Source organism: Pleurodeles waltl, chromosome 10, assembly GCF_031143425.1.
Source record: "Pleurodeles waltl isolate 20211129_DDA chromosome 10, aPleWal1.hap1.20221129, whole genome shotgun sequence".
NCBI classification, from domain to species: domain Eukaryota; kingdom Metazoa; phylum Chordata; class Amphibia; order Caudata; family Salamandridae; genus Pleurodeles; species Pleurodeles waltl.
Window position 1 is genome coordinate 281,642,448 of NC_090449.1, and position 27,183 is coordinate 281,669,630.

The window sequence follows — 27,183 nt, forward strand, 5'->3', positions numbered from 1 at the left end:
TCTTCCCCTTCATGGCAGGAGTCGAGGGCTTCTTCCCCTTCATGGCAGGAGTCGAGGGCTTCTTCCCCTTCATGGCAGGAGTCGAGGGCTCCTTCCCCTTCATGGCAGGAGTCGAGGGCTCCTTCCCCTTCATGGCAGGAGTCGAGGGCTCCTTCCCCTTCATGGCAGGAGTCGAGGGCTCCTTCCCCTTCATGGCAGGAGTTGAGGGCTCTTTCCCCTTCATGGCAGGAGTTGAGTGCTCCTTACCCTTCATGGCAGGAGGTGTGGGATCCTTACCCTTCCTGACTGGTGGAGTGGGATCCTTTACTGCCTTGCCTCCACGACTAGGCGGTGCCTCCACTATCCCCGTGGACTGTTTGGCTGAGGCACTGGGCTGGGTCGTTGGGACCCTGCTCTTATGTGCAGGATGGGGGGAAAGGGAGAGGTCAAGTTGGGCAAGGAAAAGCTTCTTAGGGATGGTGGGGTGGGAAGAAGGAGGAGGAATGGGAGTGGAGGTTTAGGGAGTGGTTGTTGGAGGTGTATGTCTGCTGGACCTGGGTGCAGGTACATGGGCAGTGTGCATGTGTGAGGTGGTTGGCTGTTGGGTGTCTGAGTGCTTGTGTTTGTGACCTTTAGGAGGGGGGACAGACAGGACACACGGGACACGTGGATGGATGTTGTGGAGGTGTCTGCTAGTGAGGTGTGTGTGCTGCTTGGTGTGGTGATGGTGGTGGATGTTGAAGCAGTGCATGCAGGTGTGAGTGTGGATGTGACTGTGAGGGAGGTGGAGGTGATGGAGGAGGAGGAGGGGGAGATAATGGAGACAGTGGATGTGGTTGTATGTGCAACTGTCTGGTGTTTGCATGAGTGCTTGTGGGCTCAAGTGTGGTGCCTGTATTTGACTGTGCCTCTCTTGTGTGATGTCTTGTGTGCATGCTCGTCTGTATGTGTGCATGGGATGGGTTGGGGTTGAGGAGACAGGGACTGGAAGTGGTAGTTGGAGGGGGGATGGTAGGTAAAGGGACAATGACTTCCATCAGAGAGGAGGCCAGAGCCTGAGTCGATCTCTGTTGGGCCGCCAAGCCACTGTGAATGCCCTCCAGGAATGCATTGCATTGCTGCATCTGGGATGCCAGCCCCTGGATGGCATTCACAATGGTTGACTGCCCTGCAGAGAAGGATCTCAGGAGGTCAATAGCCTCCTTACCCAGGGCAGGAGGGCTCACTGGGGCAGGACCTGAGGTGCCTGGGGCAAAGGAGATGCCCACCCTCCTGGGTGAGTGGGCACAGGCAAGTCACTGAGGGGCTACCAGGAGGGCGGTGCTGGTACAGGGTGTGGTGGCTGTACCTGCAGCTGAGGTGGTCACAGAGGTGTCCGCCACTACCAGGTAGCTTCCATCAGAGGAGGTATCTGAGTCTGTGTTGTCACCTCCTATCTCTGCCGTGGTGCTACCCTTGCCCTCCATCCCATGTGTTCCCTCTGTGTCAGTGGACTCTGCTTCCTGGGTCCTGTGGGATGCAGCTCCCTATGTTGCCGGTGCCCCTGCTCCTCCACCAGATGATGCTAATGCACACATCAACAGGATGACAGAAGAAAAAAGGGGGGGAGAGAAAGGGAGCACTAGGCCAATTACTGCACCAACCCCACATAAGGCATACACAGAATCGTCATGCACAGGGATCAGGATTGAGCATTATGCATTGCACCGCCAAACAATTTGCTAGATGCCACAGCAAGATGAGGGCCAATCACCACCAACTACACCCCTCCTGGGACCCACTAAGCCCTGTCTGACATGGAGTGCAACCTAGCTAGGTTACCTTGATTTCCCTTTCAATCATTATCCTTGAGATGGATCAGGCTGAAGTGTCTGGCCTGGCATTAAGAGGCACACACTAACTGACACCAACCACCCAGATCCCATGCCACCTAGCAATTATTGTTGTAACGGCCACTGTACCCACCCCCTTGTGTCTCCTATGATGCCCTCAAGCTCCCATCCAGCTCTGAGTTGGCCACTGCCAGTATGCGGGCCATCGGGGGGGTCAGGTTCCGACGGGCACCCCTTCCTTGTTGGGAGGCCTTCCCCCAGCTGGGTCTCTGCAGTCTTCCGTGTCCAGTGTCTCAGGTCCTCCCACCGTTTCCGACAGTGGGTGCTCTGCCTGCCATAGCCCCCCAGGGTCTGCACGTCCTTGGCACACCATAATCCCTTCTTTTGATGGCCACTGACCTGCCTAGGCGATACAGACGGAGGACGCCATTACACATACAATCCAGCCTGTCACACATTTTGCCCATCAATCCCGTTTCCAACACCATTGGCACACACATCGCCCCCGCCCACCATGTTCACCACCACAGGACATCCCCCGATGAAACGATGCTTGCACACACATCTCCATGCATCCTTCCCACATGCATTGTGCCCAAGGTGTACTCACCTGTTGGTCTGGAGGCCCATACTGCAGTCCCTACTGGGGTAGGACTCCAGCCACCAATCGCTCCAACACCTCCGCACTGAAGGCAGGGGCCCTTTCCCCAGTCACACGGGCCATGGTAGGTTCCAGACATAGGTCACAGTAGCCCATGCAGTGTAGGTGTTCTACTGTTGAAGGTCAGGAAACAAGAGAGGATTCAGATAGAAAATGGCGGTCACATTGTGGCAGTGTACACCATTTACACCGGCACTGATCCCCATTAACCACTGTACTCCATAGAGCACCACATTATCTAATGAGGAATTGCACGGCGGTGCATGACCGTCTTCCACCACGACGCCCAATGTCGGCGGAGTTACCTCACTTCCATATGTCCCTACATACAGGACAGGCAGTCGCCATTTCAAGGTGGTGGACAACAATCCGATTACCTTAACGGCGTCACTGCCTAGATTTGCACATACCTTCCCATTCCCACTATCCCATCACATAAAAGCACTATGTACGCTGAGGTGAGGGTTCCATTGTTCAGATTGTGACCGCCTACTCACTCTTGTGTCCCTTAGAGACCGACCGCTGCGGATGAATGGGAGGAGAAGACAAACCCCTGAGTACAGACCCCTTGTGGACTTGGCTACCCTGGAGGACAGGCACATTTTACTGACCTATAGACTGGACAGGACCTATAGCTGGGTGCCCAATTGGAGCCTGATCTGATATCAGCTATCCGTCATCCCACTGGGATCCCCGCTCTTGTGTAAGTGCTATCAATGCTCCATTGCCTGGCAACTGGTTCTTTCCAAGTGACAGTGGGCTTGGCAGCAGGAATGTCACAGCCAATGTTCTCAATCATGCTGGCAATGGTTTTGTCTGCCTTGGTGAAACACGTGCAGCTACATTGCTTTCCCCCAGGTGGAAGGGTTGGCCACTGTGAAGGCAATTGGGGCGATTGACGGTACACATATTGCGTTTGTCCCTCCCGCCAGAGTGAACAGGTGTTCAGGAATAGTAAGAGTTTCCACTCACTGAATGTGCAAACGGTGTGCCTCCTGGACAAGTACATCTCCAACGTCCCTGCCAAGTATCCTGGCTCGGTGCATGGCGCCTTTGTCCTGAGGAATAGCAGCATCCCAAATGAGCTGGCCCAACTACAGAGGCACAGGGTGTGGCTAATAGGTGAGCCAGAGTTCCCACCGACTGTATGCCTTCAGGCGTTATCCCCATAGCATTGTGTAAGGCTAAATGTTGTCCCTCAATATTTGCAGGTGGCTCTGGCTACCCAAACCTATTGTGGCTCCTGACCCCTGTGAGGAATCCCAGGACAGGGGCTGATGACCGTTATAATGAGGCATATGGGCGAACCAGAGGAGTAATCGAGAGGACCTTTGGCCTCCTGAAGACAAGGTTCAGGTTCCTCCATCTGACAGGTTGATCCCTGTGCTACTGCACTACTCAGCCTGATGCTGTACAACCTGGCCCCCAGACGACATGTGCCTTTCTTTAGGAGGTGGAGACTGGAGATGCCTCTGTGGCAGCAGTGGGCCCTGACGACAGTGAGGAGGAGGAGGCAGAGGATGAGGATGTGGACAACAGAACATCAGTAATACGTCAATACTTCCAATGACACACATTTGAGACAGTGGAACTGATTATTGCTCTTACTATTGATTTCATCTGTGTGACTGTAGCATGATGGCATTCACTTCCTTTGCATCTCAACTTACTGTCACCTATGGCTTCTCATTTTCCAGATGTTGGTGATATGACAACAATGTCCTGATGCGATCACTACAGACAGTTACAGGTCATTATTGTATGCTATCACAGTGTTCAGATCATTTGCACTAGATGTGACTGTTCCCAAAAATGCACATTTTCAACATATATAACAGTGTCACTCAAATTGTGTTCAAGGGTATTTATTGTAGTGCAAATAATTGACCGAAAAGTGCAATGGAAAGGGGTGATGGTGGAGGAAAGTCCAGGGTATTGTTCCAGTCTATTTGTAGCACAGGTCCAGTGTCAAAGGGGCCATAGGAAGAGGAGCAAGGGCCTGTCCTCCCCCTGGCGCACAGCGGTCCTCCCCTTGCCCCGTTGCCCTGTTCCCCTGTTCTCCTGTCCCCTTAGTGGTGTGCCCACTGCCACTGACTCCAGGTCCCTGATTGTCTTAGGGGTGAGGTGTGGACTGGGGTCCCTGTACAGGTGGGCACACTGCTGATTGACGTGTCCTGGGGATAGAAGGGTGGGTATGCTGGGTGGGTGATGTGGTGTTGGATACTGATGGGGGAGGCTGTGTGGTGGATTGTGAGTGGGCTGGGGTGACCAACTTTCCAGTGGTCCGTGATGGGCCAGGTTGTTGATCCAGATTCTGAAGTCCAGAGTTACTGTCATCACTGGGGCATCTTCTGTTGGAGGACTGGATAGTCGTGGCACCTCTTCTCCGCTGACATTGGCTGGGGCACCTGTGGGGATGTAAGTGATGTATTATGCTTTGTGCCAGTGACATATTGTACAGCCCTTTGCTTCCCCTCTATTGTAGCTGTTGCCCTGCCACCTTTGAATGTGTATGGTGATGTATTGTGGGATTGTTAGTATCCCTATACTGTGTATGCTTTGATGATGGGTGTCCATGCAGGGCTGGGAGGGTTGTCCATGCATTGGTATGGCATGCAGGGCTTGGCATTGGGGTTAGTCATCTGCGTTGGTGCAGTGTGTGGGATGGAGTGGAGTGATGGGAGTGGGGGTGAGGGTGTGAGATGGCATTCAGGTATGGGTGGGGTGACAAGTGGTAAATGCTGACTTACCAGTGTCCAGTCTTCCAGCTACTCCAGTGAGTCCCTCTAGATGCAGAAATGCCAAGACTTGCTCCTCCCGTGCTGAGAGGAGGTGGGGGTCCACCGCCAGTCCTCTGTATGGCGAGCTGGTGCCTTGCTGCCACAGAATGTACCTTCCCCCATAGGTCGTTCCACCTCTTCCTGATGTCATCCCTTGTTCTTGGATGCTGTCCCACGACGTTCACCCAGACCACGATTCTTCACATAGCTCCATCTTCCTGGCAGTGGATATCGACTGGACCTGTGCTCCAAAAAGCTGTGGCTCTACCCTGACTATTTCCTCCACCATGACCCACAACTCCTCATCTGTGAAATGGGGGTGCCTTTGTGGGGCCATGGGTGTTGTGTGGTGTGTGTAAGTATGTGGGCATTGGGTAGTGTTGCTGTGTGTGTGTAGTGGAGTGCGTGATGGATGTATAGGTGTGTGTGTGTATTTGTCGCAGTGGTCTTGATGTCTGTCTGGTGGCAATGATTTGTATACATAGGGTGTTGTGGGTATGTGTTTTGTAGTGGTGTGGGTGGGTGTGGTGTGTGTATGAGTGTCAGGTCTGTGTGTTTTTTAATTGCCCAATGTTGTGTAATTTAGTATTTGGTGTCCATTCTGAACGCAGCGGTGTGTACCACCAATGGTTTACTGCCGTTGAATGTCCAACGTGGCGATTCGTGGGTCATCATGTGGTATGCCACTTTAGCACTGACCTTTGGGCTGGCGGTATTCTGACGGTTTTGTGTGTGTGTGTGTCATAATATCGTGAACGGATATCTGCCACTGCGGCGGTATGTTGGCGGCCGTCACCGTGGTGGAAAGAGGGATTTACCGCCAATGTCATAATGAGGGTCTTAGTGTCCTTATATTAACAATGCTAAAGTCACGTATATAAAACTCAATACCAAATTATAGCAATACAGAAAAAACACAGACTGTTCAAACCGTCTGAAGAATCTCAATCTAATAAGAGAAATCACCATTAAACACGCAAAAAGAAATATACAAAATAACTGCAGAATTATTTGAGTAATAACAGGTTTCCTTAGTTGTGCAGTTGAATCAATCATAAACAGTTAATATGCAATCAATTCAGTGATTGGGTAGGTCATCCTTGCTACCAAATTCTAATTCGAAAACCATGTGTGGGACTGGGCTTTGTCACATGCAAAAATTACAATTAGACAAAAATGTATTCGGAAATCGTCTAAAATATGGCACTAACAAAAATAATGTGGTTGGATTCCTAAGGGAATCCTTCAAAAGGAAAAACAAATGCACATTGGTTATACCTCTCCTAAGAGTGACAGAAACTAGCAGAGTCTTCGTCACCAGAGCACAGGAACAGCAAGTCTTCAATGATCTGCATCAGGAACATGAATGGGCAACAGTTCAGTAAAGCTGGACTAAAAGTATCTCAACTGTTAAAATCATAAGCATGTAAGTCTGATCTTAACAGCAATTAATTCCTACTCAACTGAACTATTCGAATCATAAACCTAACAGCACTTCTTCTTCTCATCAACTGAACTACATCATTTGAAATTTTGCTAAACTAATTAATGAAACTCCGATTGGACAAGACTATGAGGTGTGATAATTAACAACCAATTCAACAACACTTTTTCGTCAGTTTGTATCTTCTTCATTCTTCTCCAAGATAGTCCCATGTTGACACTCCTCTCCGTGGGCAGTTTCCACAGAATAATAACATTGTAGAAAACAGCATAGAACATGACATTTTACTAACGTTACTTCCTACCAGAAACTAAGATCCATTGTTAAAACTTTCAATATTTATCACAAGGAAGACCGCATGAACAGAGTGCAACAAGACAATAGAGTTCCAATGTGAGCTTTCAATAGGACAGTTAATACAGAAAGTTTGTAAAAGAAAGTTCATGAAATTAGCATAGCATTTAAACACTGGGCTGTGGAAAAATACTAAAGCTTAGGTCTTTTACTAATGTTAATACATGAATAATAAACTGTTTAAATAGTCAAACCACATTTAGTGCATTATTGAATTAATCAATGATAATTTCAAATCATTGATTTTATTCATTCATATTAATTATCTTTTGTCATTACAAATGGTTATGATTCATCAAAATATGTTTTCAACATAATTTACTATTTCATATAAAATTCTAGGTGGCGGACACCATGTCAACCACATTTCAAACATGCAAGTTTTCTATTTCTAGCACAAGTTTCTATAATTAAGCTCTTTTAGTACACATCAGTTATGCGATTTATTTATTCATATTTTATTAGTAATGTTTGCTCTCTAACAGATTTGCACACTCCCATACATCATAAGGACCTTCATTGCAAGCTTCAGATACATACATGTAGACATGTCGACAAACTTCCCTATTAGGCCCAAGGTGGGTGTGGCACCAGTGTCACACACTAACTCGTCTTGTTTACAGCCCTTCTTCCTCTAGTACAAGTACTATGACCTTTCAGGGGAGAACACGAGAGCAGAGGAAAGGAGGGAGGTGGACAGAGAGAGGATGAAGAGAAAGAGAAAAGACAACAAAGGATCATGGCGCGGGAGACAATGCCAAAATACAGGATTTGCTGTGAAGGAGGGCATTACATGGAGGGGGAGGGGTGAGGGAATTTGTTTTAAGTTCATGAACTGCAATTCAGATTCAGACTGCAGTCAAGGTGGCTTCAATTGTCACTTCGTTCTGCTAGCAGGAGAATCTGCACCCCTTTTGGAGCCATGGTGCAAACCCAAATACAATTGCACCCAATAGATGGACTTTTTTTACTTGTTCGGTGATACAAGGCAACAGGTTGGTACATTTCTAATACCATGGATTCAAATTTGGGACCACAAAAATGGAGAGTGAGTAGTTTGCAAGAGAAATTACAAATTCATTCAATCAAATGAGTCGAATTGTAGTGTCAATTACATCAATACAAGCTTGACTCAACTCAAATCAGCTCAAAATATCAAATGCAAGGTAGGTTATTTAAAATAATAAGAAAATGCGAGCAACAGTTTCCCATGCAGGAAAATACCCTAATGTGGTAAGTTAGAAGAGTTAGGGAAGTTGAGTGAAACCTAGACATGGTGCCATAAGCCTCTTAAGGCAGCATCACATAAGGGTCCTTTCAGAATCTCAGAGTGGGATGTAGCCACAAGCTATTCTCCCTGTAGGGCACATGCTTGCACGTATCCTACTTCTACTCAGCGTGCAAAGTTGCTCAGGTAGCACACACGCCAGAGCACACGTTACACAAGAATGTAAGTACATTACTCAGCAGCTTATTTATTAAATTGAGCGGCACAACAATTCACACTCTCTTTTGGTGGCAATGATTAATAAGTGGAGGCAGAGGCCCACAAGTGACAGAAACACCTAGGTCCCCCTCTTCCTATGATGGTTGCAGGTGTGCTCAGGGTCAAAGTAGGCACCTTGTAAACATGGACATCGAGTCACCAAAATGCCAGGGGTAGTGGAAGTGACATCATGCACCATTTGACCTCCACCTTTACTCACAGACACATACACACACATTCACACTTACAGACACACTCTCTCACATAAACACACTTATCCACAAGCATGCACACAACATACATTTAAGCACATTTTTACTTACCTCAGCTGCCATGGAAGGGTATACTTTATTATTCACTATTAGTGTAATACAAATTGGCAGAAAACAAAAATAGTGAAGTCCCAACTGACGTCCATAAGGATCAGCTTGCCACGGTGATCCAGGCAGAGAATTTGCCACCTCTGAAGCCAGGGATCTCAAAGGGAAAGCCAGGGGTTGCAAAGGGCAAGCCAGGGTCTCAGCTGCGTAAATGACTTCCATGCTCGTCCATGCTCGTACACAATGAAGCACCATCAAATTTCTGGACGACACTGAGAGGAGGCCGCAATATGCTGGTCCTTGTGCAGCGGTGCTTAAAAGGGTAGGTGCCCTGGGCCTCTGCTGGAGGTGACCCTGGGTGATCGTGGGCTGGCGGGTGGGAGCAGCATGGCAAAGTAAGATGGCCAACAGGACATGCTAGAGGAAGGCTCCCCAGCAACATACCATAATCCTGTCAAATCCTGTGGAGTTGTAAGCCGGCGAGACCTTCTAGACTTCCTCAAAGGTGGTCACATGCTGACAGCCACTTGATGGGCCCGACGCTGCCTAACTGACCGCGGCACAGTGCAGCAGTGAAGGGTCTGGCCTGAAAGGCTGTGTGACATTGCAGGACCTGCTGCTATGGCAGTGCACAGCGTGGATTAGCAAGAAAGGGGGGCCCTTGACAGAGTGGAGGCCCTCATGGGGTACAAGAAGTAATGCCTGAGACTGCAGGCCGCCGCAAGCTGGAATCGGGTGGTTCACATGATAGATGATTGCGGCTCTGGGCAGGCATCTGGAGGATCAGCGGGGACACCCTTTCTCTTCCCTGCCTGCCCAGCGGGGTTCCTCAGTGGCCAACACCGCTGCTATTAATGAGGACCCACATCACCTGCCGAGGCATGGGAAGGCTGAGGGAACCTGGAGGTGAGGGCTCCAACTGGTGGATGCCTTTGGAGCTACGATCAAGAGAGAGGTGCTGTTATCTGCTGAGATGTGGATCCAGTGCCTGGGAAATTGATGAGGTTTCCTCTACCCCCACCTCCTCTTCCCTATCTCTCTTAGACTCGGATTGCTGCTGGCTGTCACCAGGCTTTACTGGGTGGGGAGCCCTGAGAGCACTGGTTGGAACTGAACTTAGTGACAAGGGGCTGGATAGGTCTAAAGAAAGGCTTTGAGACAATCTGTGCCCCATGGTCTGGCAGGCACACATGAAGATGGATTTCCTGTGTCTCTCTGCATAAGGGGGGTTGGGCATGCAATTTATCTCCTTGACACACCTGGTGTAACATTAATGCTTGCCCAGTCATCATGGAGGCAAGGTGCGGGCCATATGTTAGGGGGTCAGGTAACTTTCCACCTGATATTCAAAGGTTTGGTTATTCAGCACTAATGTGTCCTGTTGTAAGACCTGACCTGAGCAAATGCAACAAGGGGGCACGCCATTGCTCACAATATGCCAACAACTGATTGAGCTTTCTTAAAAAGTTTGGCTTTAAGCCTGAGCTGCACATCAGAGTTGTGAACATGCTCCAGAACTAAAGCCCCCTACCCTGTGCAGTGTAGTGCTACATGTGATAAATGGCACGCACATGGTTCCTGTATGGGTGCCCTTAGGCCCACAATGAGTTTAGCACTGCAATGGGTGCTGCAACAGTATCCATTAACACTGTACATAATTTGCACATGCATGTCAGACATCATCAAGGTACCAGGTATGCACACAGCATTCGCAGATATGCATATATGCTAAGACCTTCATCAATCACAATTATCATGGTGGCAGGACCATGTTGTGAAAACTGCTTGAGATCTGGTGTGGAAAGAATCATAGACTTTTCACACAACCATCTGGAGGTTAGTTGTAGCATAAATCAGTACCCTACAGATTGTTGTACAGCACAGTATGGCTCCTTGCCGTACTACAGACTCATCATATCTGAAAAGATACTGAGTCACCCGTAGTGTATGTTTCTCCTACATAAGCCCCCTAGAGACCTCTGCAGATGTCACCCACATCTGTACCGCCTTGCCAGTAAGTGTAAGCTATGTGCGGGACACTGTGCTGACAATGGTGCTGTGACAAAGTGGCTGTAAACTGTCAAGCTATGTACATAGACAGCTGCCCTGAGACCTATCATAGTAGACACCAATGACTAATTAGCCAGCCATGACAATTCTCATTTCACACAATTCCATGCCAGCACACGTTGCCCCTTGAACTACATACAAGCCATTCTCATTGCACAACATTCCAACATACATGATGTCACCATCCATTCTCCAATGATATCAGATCGTTGGTCAGGCAAAACCATCTTTCATGGCATTCAACACTACAGACTGACTAACACCAAATCCTGGATTAGCACCCATGACGCACAAGATGACATTTACTGGCTGCATCAGGGTCTTCAAATCGCGCAACCTCTCCCATGGTGTAGGGTGCAGGTCCACCTGCAAGACGTGTGGAAAACATTGGTTAGTGTGATTTGTACATTACAGTAAATGGACGACACTTGTATACTGGCCACTTGTTTGGCTGAGTGAGCACAACATCCTACTGGTAGGGCGGAGCAAGTAACAAACATCTCTGATCAGTCAATCACACATAGTTGCAGATAATGTAGACCCACACACCTACAAACTATCACTGTCCCTGACACTCCTGTGGTGCTTCTCACTGCACCATTTAAACATGGCATTGTCATGCAGGTGTCTGTTAGCTCTACACCTCCATGACCACATGGGACTGCTTGACACTGTATTTTGCATCTGAGGGGCATGCAATGGTTGTTGCAGTGGCTTTCTCATTGTGACACCCATAGCAATTGTGGCTGCCTCGGATGTCCTAGACATCCAACTAGTTGTCACATCAAACTGACAAACTACTGCCCAGGGGCTGTGTGTATATTCCAAGGTGTTGAGAAATTACTTGATACATCCTTCAGTGAAGTTAGTAATGTGTGTGTGCCATCACAAGGCACACACATGAGCAATAATGCTAAGGGAAGTATACTAATGTGAAGACAGTTGTACCTACCTGCACATTGACTGATTGAAATCATGGATGTCTTGCCAATAGTGTGTGGCCAGGCATTGTCGCTATGGGCTACCATAATTTGTCCAGGGAGGAATAAAGACATGGCCATAGAATATGCCTCAACACAGAAACACTTGCACTGTGGCCCAAGGATGCCTTTGTTGCTGCAGGTTACTAAGTGATGTGCCAGTGAAGAAGCAGATGCAGGGCCACTCCATACTGTCAGTGAGAAGCGGCAAGCCTGTGGAACTGACTCTGCACATGTGTGTGGTAATAGACATAGTATAGGGTGTATGTGATGCACAAGAAACAGGGAAGTGCTAGTAGTCTGGACCCAGTGCATGGTCAAGCTCCTTTACATGGCCTCGGTCAATGATACAAAGGGGCCAATAGAACAATAGGGGTCCTGCACCAATTGCATTAATACAGTCTCACTCTCGCCATGTGTGTGCCTAATGAGAATTACAGCACAGCATGATACAGGTAGGGTCCTAATGGATCTATTTCTGTGTAGGTAAATGATTTACTCAGTAGGAGTTGCAACAGATCTTCACGGCTTCTACTGACTACATTGTGTGCCCAGCTCATACATTTTCATCCCCCTATATAACACCTTAAGAGTGCCGGCATAATTGTACTAAGGCATTTCCCAAATTACTCAGTGGCTTATACATATGCCACCCATACAGGTTTTGGGACACCCTTCCATACATGCTGAATGGCGTAGGCCTCATGTGGTGCTGCTCATCACCGAGTTGTCCTATGCTTTCATGACAACACTTTGTAATGGTTGTGCAGTGAAAATGGTACATCTGCCCAGCATTGGCTTCATCATTGTACATCTGACTCATCATACAGGTAGTACGCAAAATTTCCACATCCACAGGCATGACATGCAGCACTCAAATGTATCTGCAACTGTCATTCACATGCAAAAGTAAGGACTTTGTATGGAAATGTGAGACTTACCAACTGCTCCACCAATCTCAATTCCAAGATGTCCAGCAGATCCTGCTCCCTTGTCACCAGATCTGCCCATTGTTGTTGTAGGTGGTGGTCGTTCTTTCCAACGCCAAATATCCTGTTGAGGTGGTGGAGCACTCTGCCCCACCGCAGCCGCTGTGCCTCTGTGGGGTATTCAAGTATTACCTGACCACCCAGTAGCAGCATCAATGGGAGGTAGTGTTGTACAAGCTAGATGAACCCCCCAGCTCATCCGCAGACATCCACTGCATCCTCTCCTTTCCAGACATACTGCGATTGCAGTTCACCCTAAACAAAACATGAAAGTAAACCTAACCGCTGAGTCAACTACCACAACCATCCCAACAACTATTCTACCCCAAACACCCGACAATACAGAGACAAAATCCAATACAATTATACAAAAAAATACAAGTTTAATGACAACTAAGGACAACACCTGCAAGACACAGCACAAGAAACACTGCAAACACTCCAAAAAGCATGAATCCAACTCCATCAACATCTCTATACACCCTCACTCAGTCACAGACAATAAGACTGTGAAGTGAAAGTGAAAGTAAACTCACTGTACCATGTTTGAAGGCAGGATGTCATGTTCCATCACCTCCTGGGTGTTTGTGCCACGTTTCCAGTCATGCATCATTTTATTTGACGCATGGCAGTCATGCGTCGTTTTTGTCACCATTAGCTTGAAAAGGTCTGTGGACATGCGATAGATGCTTAGGTGCTAGGCGTCTTTTAGCTTGTATGGTATATGCGTATACGTGAAAAATGTTGACGCATGACTGTCATGTGTGGATTATACACTATGGTGCGTTCAGTGGCGTGTGTATGTTTAATTGCAGCTCAGGGCCTAGGCGTCATTTTACAAATGTTGCTATGTATGGTTTATGCGTTTGCGTCTAATATGTTTGACGCATGACGAATTTGCATGGATTTTGGCATTGTAGGCCTTGAGTGCACCCTGAGGAACCCAACATGTTACATGGGCGTTGCAGGAATGTTGAATATGTGTTAAGGCAACATGTGCGTGTATGTCTAGTAATGTCACTGTGTGACAATGGTATGTGTAACCTATAGGTTTGTTTATGAGTCTGCTGGATGCGACTACTCATACCTTCTGCATATGTGCATGTTTAGCTACACCATGCCACATACATGTTGGCACATGTGTGCTATGTGTGTACATATGTGTATGTATAGTAATTTGTGGGTGGTATGTCGGAGATACAAATGTTCACATACCTACAACACATTATATATGGTGTCCTATGTCCAACATATGGTAAAGAATGTGACAACCATGAGTGTTTCCACTCACAGTATTCAGTGGACTTGGACTGCAATGACATCACGTAAACCCTGCCAATTTGTGTGTGCATGTGTGTCCACTCCGTGGTGTGTTTTGGGATTTTACTTTGTGTTGCATTTGGTCCCCCATGCATCTTAGTTGCAGGAGATGTACTGTACACATGTGTTGGTGAAGAATAGTATATGTGTGTGTGTATTGACGTGTTTTGTAATATCTGTAACATATGATGACAGTGGTATGTTCATGCGATGTGAAACCTCATATTACTATCTTCCTGCGTAGACACATGTTGGCATTTGACAAATGCATGCGTTGTCAAATCAGTGCCACCTATGTTTCTGTATGTTGGAACACTTGTGAAGGTAATTTCTTGCAGTCACTGATCTTGTGACACCTATGCCCTTACTATAGTGCTAGGTTGCCCTTTGCTCAGAATCCATATGCATTGCAATACCTGAGCCATTACAGTGGCAGATGTGTGCATGCCATCAACTGGACACTCACATTTGTCCATATCATGTTTGTTATGACAGTCACAAACAATGGCATCCCACTGTGTAACAATCTTGCAGTCTGGCATGGATGGCATCATCGCAACTGTGTGATTTTGTATGGCAACACAAACCCTTGGTTGCATGTGAAGGGGGAAGTTGATGGACCTCCAGTTTACTCAGTCCCCTGTGCACATGCATCAGGCCCCTGACAATGTGATCCATTTATGTAGCAAGAGCAGTGGTGTGTGGATTTATTGAGCCGGGACCTAGCCTCTTCATGATTATTACTCAGCAGAACTATGCACACACCCCAGCAGGCAGACACCTCCACAATTGTGGTCATACAGACCAGGATGTCACATTTTCCTCTGCAGTACTTGATGTAAGCTTTACACTCTCATGTACAGAGCTCAGGTGCTTGCACTTGTGGGACATGTCACATTATTTGATCTCCTTAGCTGTTTCTTTGGGCAGTTTGTTGGGCTTGTACAGCTGTTGTGACTTCAATATTGGAAATGTGCCAGGGTACAGATGGTGTTGTCTGTCACAGCCTCCTGCCATGGTGATATGCAATGGGCTAATACCATAGTATGCTACTGCACAGCATGACTGGATTTTGTTTTGACCTGCTCTGTACATATGTGAAATGTTGACATGTAAACATTGATGTTAAACAGATTGTTGTACAGTCAGTGTTGGTCTGTGTGTGTCTCTTCTCCTTGTATTCCTGCACTACTGGTAAGGCATACATCATCACCTATATTGCTCCCATTCTTTAGGCTGCTTGCACTTTGTACACATCTTCTACAGCAACACTGTCTGGTCATACATGGACAGGATGCAACATGACACTTGTGTAATTGGAAGATGTACACATCTCCTTCTACTGGCTTCTTGGAAGTTACAGTTCCATTGAAAGTATTTGAGAAATGTCATGAGTTCCACACAAATGACATTACTTCTGCCACTGCACTTGTTTTGGCTCCATTTCACCTCCCATGTTGTATTTGCAAGTATCTGTGGTTGTCCTGAAGATTTACATCCACAACCTCAATTGAACATGGGTACGCATTTCTTCAAGCATGCCACAACCTAGGTTACTCTTACCATGACTGAATAATATTGAGGTGTGAAATAATCTCAGTGCCATATAGTACATATGCCAGTTGCTACATATCTGGCTAGGCCTACCCACACTCAGATTGGTGTTGTGTCTCAGACATTTAAAAAAAATGCTGAACATAGTAGCACATCCCACACCTGATTGCGATGCTGGAGGCCACAACATGAATGGGACAATTTGTTACTGTTGCTATCATGCACTTGTTCTGTCATGTCAGTGACAATGAGTGGTGTGTATTGCTTTGTGCTGTATGATGTATTTATACACAGCATCCAAGGTATACATGCAGGCACGTCATGAGTTGTTGACGCTGGCAAATCTGTTGCTACTTAGGACATACACCTGTATATCAATCTTCACGTTTGTCTGGATTTGCTCTAGGCATGTGTCAAGACAGCAGATATGTGTGCCAAGTGTGCACCTCATGTACATAGTGAAAACACTATGCCTACATTCAACCCAGATAAAAGTTTGGGGGTGCATTGTCCCAATAACCTCATGGATCGTGACTATGGGTCATGTGTTTGGATAGTGATTCTGCACCCATAGTTGATGATTTAGTCAGTCAACCCACTGCGCACTCCACAGCCAACATGAATGTGCCATAAGTGAGGTACAGTCCACCATGTGCCAGGGTTGTGCCCAATGGCAGTGCCAGGACTCATTCCCATGGATACACTGTGCAGGCTCAGCATCCGACATTGGTTACAATCCCTGGACATTTACTGAGGGACCACATTTAGCAAGCATGTTCCACCCTTGTCACACATGTACCATGCAGGCAAAGCTATTGTCACCTTGAGTTGTGACTGTGTTCAGTTCCTACGTAACTTGATATGCATTTGTTGACAGCCCCTAATTTATGTGTTCCCCCCTTGCATGCATCCTTTAATTTGCACCTTGCCGACTTGACAGAACAAGATATGTTGTGGTACATGGATCTAGACCTTCAGGAGTCACATGGCCTCAAATTGCGTCTCACTGATATGTGAGCTGGTGGCAGTAGACCCACTTACGTCACAAAGCAATGTTGCTACCATACTGGTCACCTTTGTGTTACTTACCTGCTCACTGAGGTTTGAATGACATTCCAAAGGGGTATGTAGTGGAGAATTAGTAGACCACGGAGATTCTGGTGCAAAGTGATTTATTTGCGCCATTTACAATGTGATGGTTAAAGTATGGTAATTATGTGAGGAAGTTCTCCACAATGTGGAGTTTCCTAAGCACTCCTGCAGCAGTGTTCAGTTATTCCCCCTACACATTATCTGCACCATCATCATCCTCCTCATTGTGGAAACATCAACATGTTCATCCCAGGAGATATATGTCCGGACACAAATGTTGTGTAGGATTGCACATGCTAGAATGATCTTACAAGCAAGTGGTGGAGCATACAAGAGGCTTCCTCCTGTCAGGGCTAGGTACCTGAACCTGGTTTTCAAGAGGTCCTTTCCACCACATTGTGAGTTTCCCTGTATTCCTCGTTGTAGGCCTGCTCTTCCACCGTTATGGGATTGGCAAATGGGGTCATCACCCAAGGCTGTATGCCGTACCCTTGATCAGCTGCAAAGGATAGAGAGAAGATGTGTTGGTAAGTGTTGATAGTGGTTATGAACATACCATGGCAGTTTTAATTTTTAGTTGGAGTGGTGACAGAGACTTGCTTATGCTATAGTGTATGTTCCTGTTCTTGTGAAATGGTTTCATTGGACTATGTTGATGGACATGGCAATCTTGGGTTGTGGCTCAAGGGCCTGGATAAATTAATGTTTATCCCAAAATGATGGTAATGATTTAGATAAATGTGTTGTGTGGTCCATATTTGTACCGGTGTTCTATTGTTAGATGTAATCTACCACCTCCTAGTACCACTATGGTGTCAGATGTAGAAACACCATAGTGCCCTACAAGGCCAGACTGTGCCGTCCATGTTACCATGTGGCACTACGCATGCAGTGTGACACTTTGCGACCCTCTGTGACAGATGATGGTTGAGCCAGACATCAAGTGTACAAGGGTGTGTATCACACATTCCTATGATGATGTTATTTGGTGCAGTAGTAGCTCCTAGCTTCCAATACATGATTTCTGACAGACACATTCTACTCATGCACAGTGCAGGCTTTGGGAAGGGGACAGCTATTTGTAACATGGGTCCCTTGGTACGGTGCATGTAAGGTCAGGTATGTCCTCTATACTCCTAACGAGTCCTACTATGACACTCATGATTGTTATTGTTGTTTTACAGACTAGGACCATGGGGGACCGTTTCTGGTATTTACAACGGAACATGGTGTTGTTAGGGGGCACATGTGAGGTGGCACTGGAGTAGGTGCTGCCCCATTTCTCATGATTCAGCCTCATGGTCTTTAATGGCAGATAATTTCATATTTGTATGTGTGCCACACAATGCAGAAGACAGGTGTATGTGCACACTACAGGCATGTCAGGTATGTGTAGCTGACATATATATTTGGTTATGGCACCACTTGGGTTGCATTTGATGCAGGTTCTGCCAGAGGCTTGCATACCATGGTTTACGCGGGACTGTGGGTATGTGTGACTTCATTCAAATGACCATAGCCTATGCCATTGACATACCTGTGCACTTCTATGTTTGGTGAAATGTGTGTGTGAGATCTGTATGTAGTAGTCAACCTGCGGACACTTGTAGCAGCTTGTGAGCAACTTGTGTATGCAAAGGGAACTTGACTCCACCTGTCGACACTTGGTGTGCCAGTCAGGATGTGGCTGTGTTATGAACATTTGGGTGTATGTGTGTGTGACATGCAATGTATGCAGTGTAGTGTGGCATGTTGCATATGTGTTGTTGCCTGTACATCTCTGTGGCCCTGCCCTTGTGTATTTAGTGTGCTGTTTGTCTTGTTTGTCCTCGATGGTTGGTGTGTTGTGTGTAATGATTGGAATGGTGGCTTACCTATGAGTAGCCCACTGTCATATTGGCCATCCTGGAACCGCTGGTTGATGGTGCAATGACGAATGATGTATGCTTCATGGATGTTAACGGGATATTTCACCAGGATGTTGCTGAAGAGCCCACGGTGGTCCATGATGGCCTGCACATTGATGGAATGTGTGTGCTTGCAGTTTCTATAGAGGTGTTCTGTTGCTGCAGGTGGCACCAGTTGCACATGGGTGCAATCCATTGCACCCAGCACATGCGGAAACCCAGCAATTTGATAGAACCCTTGCTTGGTCCCCTGCTGTAGTTGCTGGGTGTTTGGGAAGCAGATGTGGTAGGGTGTGAGGCTTAGGATTCCATCAGGATGTTTGGGAGGAAGATGGAGAATGATGACTGGGAGATGCCAGCCACTTGTGCCACCGTTATCTGGAATGATCCTGACGCCATCATATGGAGGACCGCAAGGAGTTTTGTCATGGGTAGAATGTTATGAGGAGTTTGCACCCTTGCCTTGATGTGTGGTGCAATATGGTGCAGCGGGCATACAATGGACGTCCGGTTGAGACTGTACATCCGGACCACATCTTGTTCCCTCATTCCAAGGATGGTTGTCCACTGTCTAAATATTCTTTCCCTCCCTCCTTTGCTGCCTTTGTGGCTGCTGTGGTGGTGTTTGGAGTTGCTGCGGTGGTAATCGAGGGATCTTCTGTCCTCACAGACGTTTGCGGCGTGTACTTCCAGGTTGTACTGGACATTTCCAGAGCTTCTTCTGTGTGTTTTCCTTGAGTGGTGGTGTGTGAGCCTCTTTTTAACACCTGGTCTGACCAGGTGTTAAATTTTGGCACTGATCGGACTTAGTGCCATTCCGCTTCCTTAGTTAGCGTAATTTTTGCACTGGGAATTAAATATGGCGCTAGGGGGTTAGCGTCATGTTTAGGATGGAAACACCTACCTTGCATATCATTCACGCAAGGCTGTCCAGCATCCTAGAAATGACGCTAACCTCAATATTTTGATGCAAGAAGGGTCTAATGTCAAAATATAAATATGGAGTTAAGTTTGTGCTGTTTTAGTGTCAAAATATATTATGCTAACATGGTGCAAACCAAGCATAATTATGGGCCTCATTGTCTTGAAATTTGGACAATATCTTGGGAAATACGTCAGAGCGCGGCTTCGGTTTTTACTGTGCACAGAGCTCTAGTGAGCATTATTTAGTTTTCCAATACACAAATGTTTACATTTTCTTTTGAGCCCTTTAACACTCCAGTGAGAAACTGAAAGTTATCTTCTTGTTCTGTTAATGAAAGAGTGTGCAGATTTATTTGTGAATTATGTTACAGGCTCAAGAAAAATGCTCAATCAATGAAAGTGGGGGTGGTGGGGGATGGGCATTTGAAAACGTGTGAACATTACATTTGTGTTTTTTGACCCAAAGCCATGAGGTGGTTCAGCCAGCAGGGCTTGAATTCTTTATTTTTAGCATGTTTTTATGTACAAGGCTGCATATTTGTTCAAGCCAATTTAATGAAGTTAAACTGTGCCAACTCATATTTTAAGCAAATTAATTCAAATTAAACTACGGAAAATAAAATCCCAAAGCAAATATGAAAAACAAATGGAGGCATGTAGGCGTGCGCTAAGGAGATCTTGGAAGGGTGATGGGGGAAATGCATAGCATTTTTTTTAATAAGACAGACGGCCAAACCGACATGCGCACTTGCAGCAGTTCCCACCCCTGCCCCTCCGTGCTTGTTGCACTGCTGGCGTGAGGGTGTCCCTGCCCCCAAAACTCGGCACCCAGAAGAAAAATAAAATGATAATAAAAGTGTTTTATTGTAATTTTCTTTTTCAAGCTTGCATCTGTTGGCAAGGGGGGTGACGCTCCTCTGCCATAACGGAGGAACTGCCATTGAAGCCCCTGTTATGCATAGTCCAAACCACTATTTCTAAATCGAGATTGGCACTGCTTGAGTATGCCTGCTTACATCACATAGACTTGGACTGGTATGAAAATATTTGCCAGTACTGCTTTTGATTCCCTGTCCAGCCTTGCCATTTGTGTGGAGTATTCCTCGCAAAGCCTGTAGGTGCCTCTATGAATATCACCTGAGGCGTCTACAGGCTCTATCAGGATTAATCATCAAAGAGATGTGTGATGACCTGGCCACTAACTTGGAAGGTGTGTAGAAAAGATACTAATTGCATTTATATGATTGTTAATGAAACAGGATGCAACGTGAAAATCAACATATGACTTCTCTTTTTTGCAGGAGCGTTACGTTTCTGTGTTGATTTGTGAAAAGACAAGGAATGAAATATATGCAGCTAAATTCGCATTATCAATTAGTCTTTTGGCTCAATCCATGCATGCAGTACATTTCTGGTGTGTTTGCTGAGGGCACATAATGAATTTTAATTTTGGTGCAGAGAAGCATTTATTATATAATTTTATAATCAGGATTAATTAAACCTACCTCTAAAGACAATGGCAGGCACCACAGTTCATGTGCAAGTTGTTATGAAGTGGTACATAAGTACTATTCATGCAGTGATTGGGTGGGCCAGTATCTGTTTCGCAAACTGCCTCAAATGGAGCTAGGTGAGCATACATACCCATATTTTAGAACAGGAAAGTGGGAGGTTTAGAAAAAAATAAACAGGAGAATGTATTTTCCCAACTGATTTCTATTGAAATAGGATCACGTTTATGCCAGAGACAGCTAAAATAAAGTCATTTTTTGGCTTTAAAAAACGGAATCTCTCCCTTAAATCGGTCTATTGGCATATATGGGTAAGTGACAACGCACATTTTTGCATTCCAGTTTCGATGAATACTTTGGAGAAGTATTTTCAGCACATGCACCTTTGGCAGCAGCACACAGACACCATTAACTGCTGCACACAGAAGAAAAACAATTGAGAGAGCATTGCCCACAAGAGAAGTCATACAGGCTAGGATCAAAGTCAGGCTTCACCTAAGAGAAGAGTCAAACCGAGCACCAGTAAAGGATAGAGGGCCTTGTAGTTTGGGGCCCGAGGCCCTCATGCTGGGAAGTAACATGACGCAGACACAGTGGTAGGGTATTACTAACTGGCCTCAGGCACGTGCGCCCGGCCCCTTTTATTGGCAGGGTCACCTGACTGGTGACGCCTGTGTTGGGTGGGTGTGGGGTGCTCATGTAAGACCAGCCCTCAGCAGAGTGGCTGGCAAAAACACTAGAATGAGTCCAGCTGGACTCTACATCCCTCCCAAACTTTATTGAGGAACCAAACAAAAGTCCAACCTGGAAAAGAAACAATAACAAAGCACCACAATCAGTCTCTCGGCCTCGAAAAGGCAGACTGCAGAATTGCAGTAGACAAAGTGCAGCTGAGAGCACCCGGACACCTCCTCACGAGTCCATAATTTAACCAAGTACAGCTGGGCACGAACACTGTGTGGATGAAGTCCAGATACTTCAGTCGCTTGTCCACGACCTCACAGTTCGCTGGATATTGTCGATCCGGTCCTGCCTGGGCTCATGTGGTCAAAGTCTATTTACAGTTTCTGATGCAGGTGCATCTGGAGCAGTGGGGAGTCCACTGTACACAGTTCTGGACGGCATTCTGACTCTGGAGATTGTCTACCTCCTAAGACTGCAGATGATGTGACGGCCTGGGGCACCTGGGAGTCCAGCGGCATAGCAGCGGCAGTCTTCCCTCTCGTGCCAGACCTCCATCAAGCAGGAGTCTCCTCGAGGCCCTTTCGCGGACTTCCACGGGACTGTGTGGACTGTGCTTGCCTATCTCAGGCCAGCAAAGACGTCTCAGAGGAACAGCCTACAGGACCACATCAAAGTCTCACATGGAGCCACAAGGGTGGTTGATGCAGGGTCCACTTGCTCGAGCCATCTGGATTCAGGTGCTCTGGCCATAGTGGAAAGTCTTCAGGTGACCAGTCTCTCGATATGAGACCTCCGTGCTTCCGGATGCCTGACGTGGAGCTGTCTCAGATGCATTCTCTCTCAGTGAGATTCCGCTCTCACAGGAATTCGTTGGAGGCCCTTGTCCCTGGATTGCGGCGAGACTGCGTGGGCTGTGCGGGCCAACGTAGGCCACGCCAAAGGAGTCTCTCTGAACTCCCAACAGGGCCACGTCCAAGTCTTGTGCAACCCCAAGGGTGGATGGTCCAAATGATCTGGTCTGCTCTCACCGGCCGGCGTCAGGTTCATGGGGCTTATGGCAGGTGTTCAGATGATAAGTTTCTACGTTGCCAGACATGCCTCGTCAGCGTTGGTTCTTGTTAGTGACTGTCTCCACTCAGGTGGTGCTGTGCTCCTTCGGTGTTTGGGCGATGCACCTCATCAAGATGATGATGATGATGATGATGATGTTTTTCATCCTTCTGCAGATCAAACCTGGTGGAGTCATCTTCGTCGGCAAAAGGACCACTTGATGGACGTCGTGGCCACTGGCGGGTCTTGTGTGGCCTGTGCAGTTGCCGTCAGGGATGCCATCGCAGCCAAGCAGCCGGTGACAGGTGACAGGACGGACGCACTGCAAAGCATGGGGGACCACCCACATCGCTGTCTTTGGTGACGTCTGCTCACACCGGTGACTGTCTTGTGCTGATGGATACCTTCTCATTTGCTCGCACGAGTTCTCAGTTGTTTCACTCCACTTCCTTCCCCTTGCACACCTGTGATGGAGTTGATCTGTGGTGTGACCGGTCTGTCACACTCCTCTCCTCATTCTTGTTGGCATTGTGCCACTCTCTCTTCTCCCTGGTGTGGCGTCGTGCCACAGGTCGCATGTTGCGGCACATGGACCTTGCGCTGCACCTCTGCTGGTACATCTTCCTCTTTGTCCTCGACGTGGCGTCGTGCCACAGGTCTCATGTTGCTTCACACGGACCTATCACTGCACCTTCGCTGGTGCATCTTCCTCCTCGATGTGACGTTGTGCCACAGGTCGCAGGCTGCGCCACATAGACCTATCACTGCACCTCCTCTGGTGCATCTTGCTCGGTTGCAGCCTCTCGCAGGCTGAGTCCTATGGGTAGGACATGATCTGGTCTTCAGGCAGACCTCTCCCGGTCTGGTCCATCCCCCGATCCTCTTGGTGGACCTCTCCGTGGCAGGAGGGTCCCAGCTCTCTTCCTCATCTCTTCACTTGAGGGCGCCACTCTTGCGCCTCGAGGCTGTGCTGTTGCGGCGCTCACTCCTGCCATCTGCTTTGGCAGGGTCGGTCAGTTCAGATGACCTGCTCACTGATGGGCCAACGGTGGCCATCTTCCGTCGTTATGCGCCCAGCTGACATGGCCTCCTGTCCCGTGCGTTACGTCACGCTCTCGGGTATTTTCTTTCTTTTGAGGTGCATACCAGCACCGTCACGGATCTCTTGTTGCAGCCGCAGCAGCTGTCCTTTGTGCTGCGGCTGTTTTGCCGGCATCTTGTTTTGGTGGGGGGCGGCCCTGGGCATAACTTATTCGGTGTGCGACAGCACCATGAATTAAAAATGAAAACGGGAAAACGGCCCCTGGTCGTTTTCTTTAGTCCTGGTGCCCGATCGCACCATGTACTTCACACGCGGCCGCAGCAGCATGACACATGCTGCGGACTGCGTTCTTTTCTTGGGTGCGACTGGCCCCGGCCATATTTTTGCACTTTCACTCTTCTTCGCGGCGCGCAGCAGTGCCTTCCGCCCATGCACTGCACGGACCCAGCAGCCTTATCTCACGCTGCGGGCCGCGCTCTATCCGAATCTGCAGGGGGGCGGGCTCAGGGCATTTTTCCTTGGGGGCATGGGGGAAAAGCAGCACTGCGCGCCTCGCAGCGCTTTAATTGTTTTCGGCGCCTGCAGCCATTCTGGCTGTGCTGCGGACGCTCCGATCAGCAGCACTCACCCCCTCACTGTCACCGGTGGGGCTGGGGCTGCGACGGCCTTCCATCTCCTTCTTCTTCCACCGATTGCTGTGTCAGAGTTCCTGTCTGCAACCACATGGGGTTGCAGATCCCACCCTCGTCGCCAATGTAGTATGGGGCCCTAGGCCCTCATGCTGGGAAGTAACGTGACGCAGTCACAGTGGTAGGGTATTACTAACTGGCCTCAGGCACGTGCGCCCGGACCCTTTTATTGGCAGGATCACCTGACTGGTGACACCTGTGTTGGGTGGGTGTGGGGTGCTCATGTAAGACTAGCCCTCAGCAGAGTGGCTGGCAGAAACACTAGAACGAGTCCAGCTGGACTCTACAGGCCTCATTACAACCCTGGCGGTCAAAGACCGCCAGGGCTGTTCTGGAGTTTGTACCACCAACAGGCTGGCGGTACAAACTCGGGGATTACGACCGCGGCGGAAGTGCTGCGGTCGCCCCGCCACATTGGTCCGGCGGTTTCCTGCCACATTGGTCCCGACGGTTGTAATCCCCCAGGGCAGCGCTGCTTGCTTGCAGCGCTGCCCAGGGGAATACGAGTCCCCCTCCGCCAGCCTTTTCATGGCTGTAGGAACCGCCATGAAAAGGCTGGCGGAAAGGGGAGTCGGGGGGCAACTGCACCCTTCGCACCGCCGCAACACCGCCGGCTCCATTTAGAGCCAGCTGCTGTGTTGACCACTTAACTCTAGCTAGCTCACAATACACAATTAAATCATACATTCTATGATAACATGATACATTGCTCTCGGTTCTCAGGATGAGACATCCAATGAATATCGAACTTCACCTCGTTCTAGGAAGTCACCCTTTTCCTAGGCATCAGAAGCCCTCTGTGAACGACCTTCAGCAAGTGATACCTCGTGACAGGTTAGTACCTCACGGTCAGCATGTTCTCAAAGCAGGTGCGAAAACTAACCTTTAATCCCTATTTCTTTAAACTAATAAATCGTTCTACAACTAGCAATTCACCTATGATAATGCAACTTGGCTCCTAAAATGTGGAAAAAATAAAAAACAGCAACGAAATGTACTTCATATGTTTCCATAAGTCGACAAACTGAGGCATACATCATTATTGCTAACAACATGAGTATACGCTTGACAAAGATTAATATAATATGAAAACATAATATAAATATCTATAGAGTGGTCCTCTTTATCGTGGTCAACTTTAATATGAAAATAAACGGTTAAAATAAGTAACGATAAAATGCAATGTTATATGCAAATTAATTTAAAAAAAAAACACCAGCTCCTTTTAATAAAGACACAATGTAGCGCTGCTTCTTCTTTCTTTTGTAGCACTGTGATGGTTGGGGCATCTCTTGCGGCCATCTTTCACGAAATAGAAAGGTGGCAAGAATGGTGACCTATGCTTCTTCTCTAGTGTTAAGGCATGCAATAACTCCTCTTTCAAAACTGCGAAGTACCCCTTTGGCCTACAATACGCAACCGGCTCACTTAATTGACATTTTACTATCCAGGCAGAGCAATAAGAGCTTTCCTTTTGTAAAGAAAGTATGTGTGATGCTTCTAACTGCATAATCCATTTCATCTTATTCCAATTCAAAGTTTTTGCCCTACTGACACTTAAAGCACTTTAAGCATTTTAAACAAGGACACAGGGACACTACCTATGTATGAAACTTAGGCCCATATTTCGACTTTTTGACGCAAAACTGCATAGAAGCAGTTTTGAGCCAAAAAGTTTAGCGCCGGCTTGCACCATTTCTCAGCGCCATCCGTCTGTCAAATTTATACTATGACTCACGATGGCGCTAAGAAATGGTTAGAGTAAAAAATAATGACGTAAAAGCTTGCGCCCTGTCGTAAGGCAAAATGACTTTAGAGCTGCAAAACTGACTCTAACCCGCTTTGCGGCACGTGAACATGTTGCAAACAGATTTGCATTAACTTTACATGCACAGGCAGGAAAGAGTGCAATTTTAAGGGAAGATGGAAGCAGCAGGCCAGGAGAGACCCCAGGGTGACCCCATACAGCCAGGCACTAGCCAGGAGGTTACACAGAAGTCCCAGGAGAAGTAAAAGAAAAAGCGAAAGTGTTGTTTCAGTGAGGAGTAGCATGACATCCTTGTCAGAGAGGTGACGGAGCACCAACACCAGTTCATCATCACCTCCAATTTGCCAGTCGGTAAGAGAGAGGCTATATGGCAGCAAATAGTCGACAAACTCAACAATGTGGCAGAGGTGAAGCAAACTGTCACGTAGTGCAAGAAGAGCTGGCATGATTGCAAGCGTAAAACTAAGGAGAAAATGGCCAGGAACAGAAAAGCAGCCCTGCAAACTATAGGTGGAAGTCCATCACCACAGGAGGTCCTGGATGAAATGGAGGACATGGTTGCGGCAGTCATCCCGGAAGAGCTGGTCACAAGGGATATAAGGACAGCGCAGACTTCCACCAACCACCACAAATGCAGGGTAAGTTGCATGGGGGCAATAACTGCCAATTTTACAAATGCTAGAAGGGGGAGGCACATAAGACACACTCAATGCATGCTAAAGGATTGCAGCGGGACACATTGCCCAT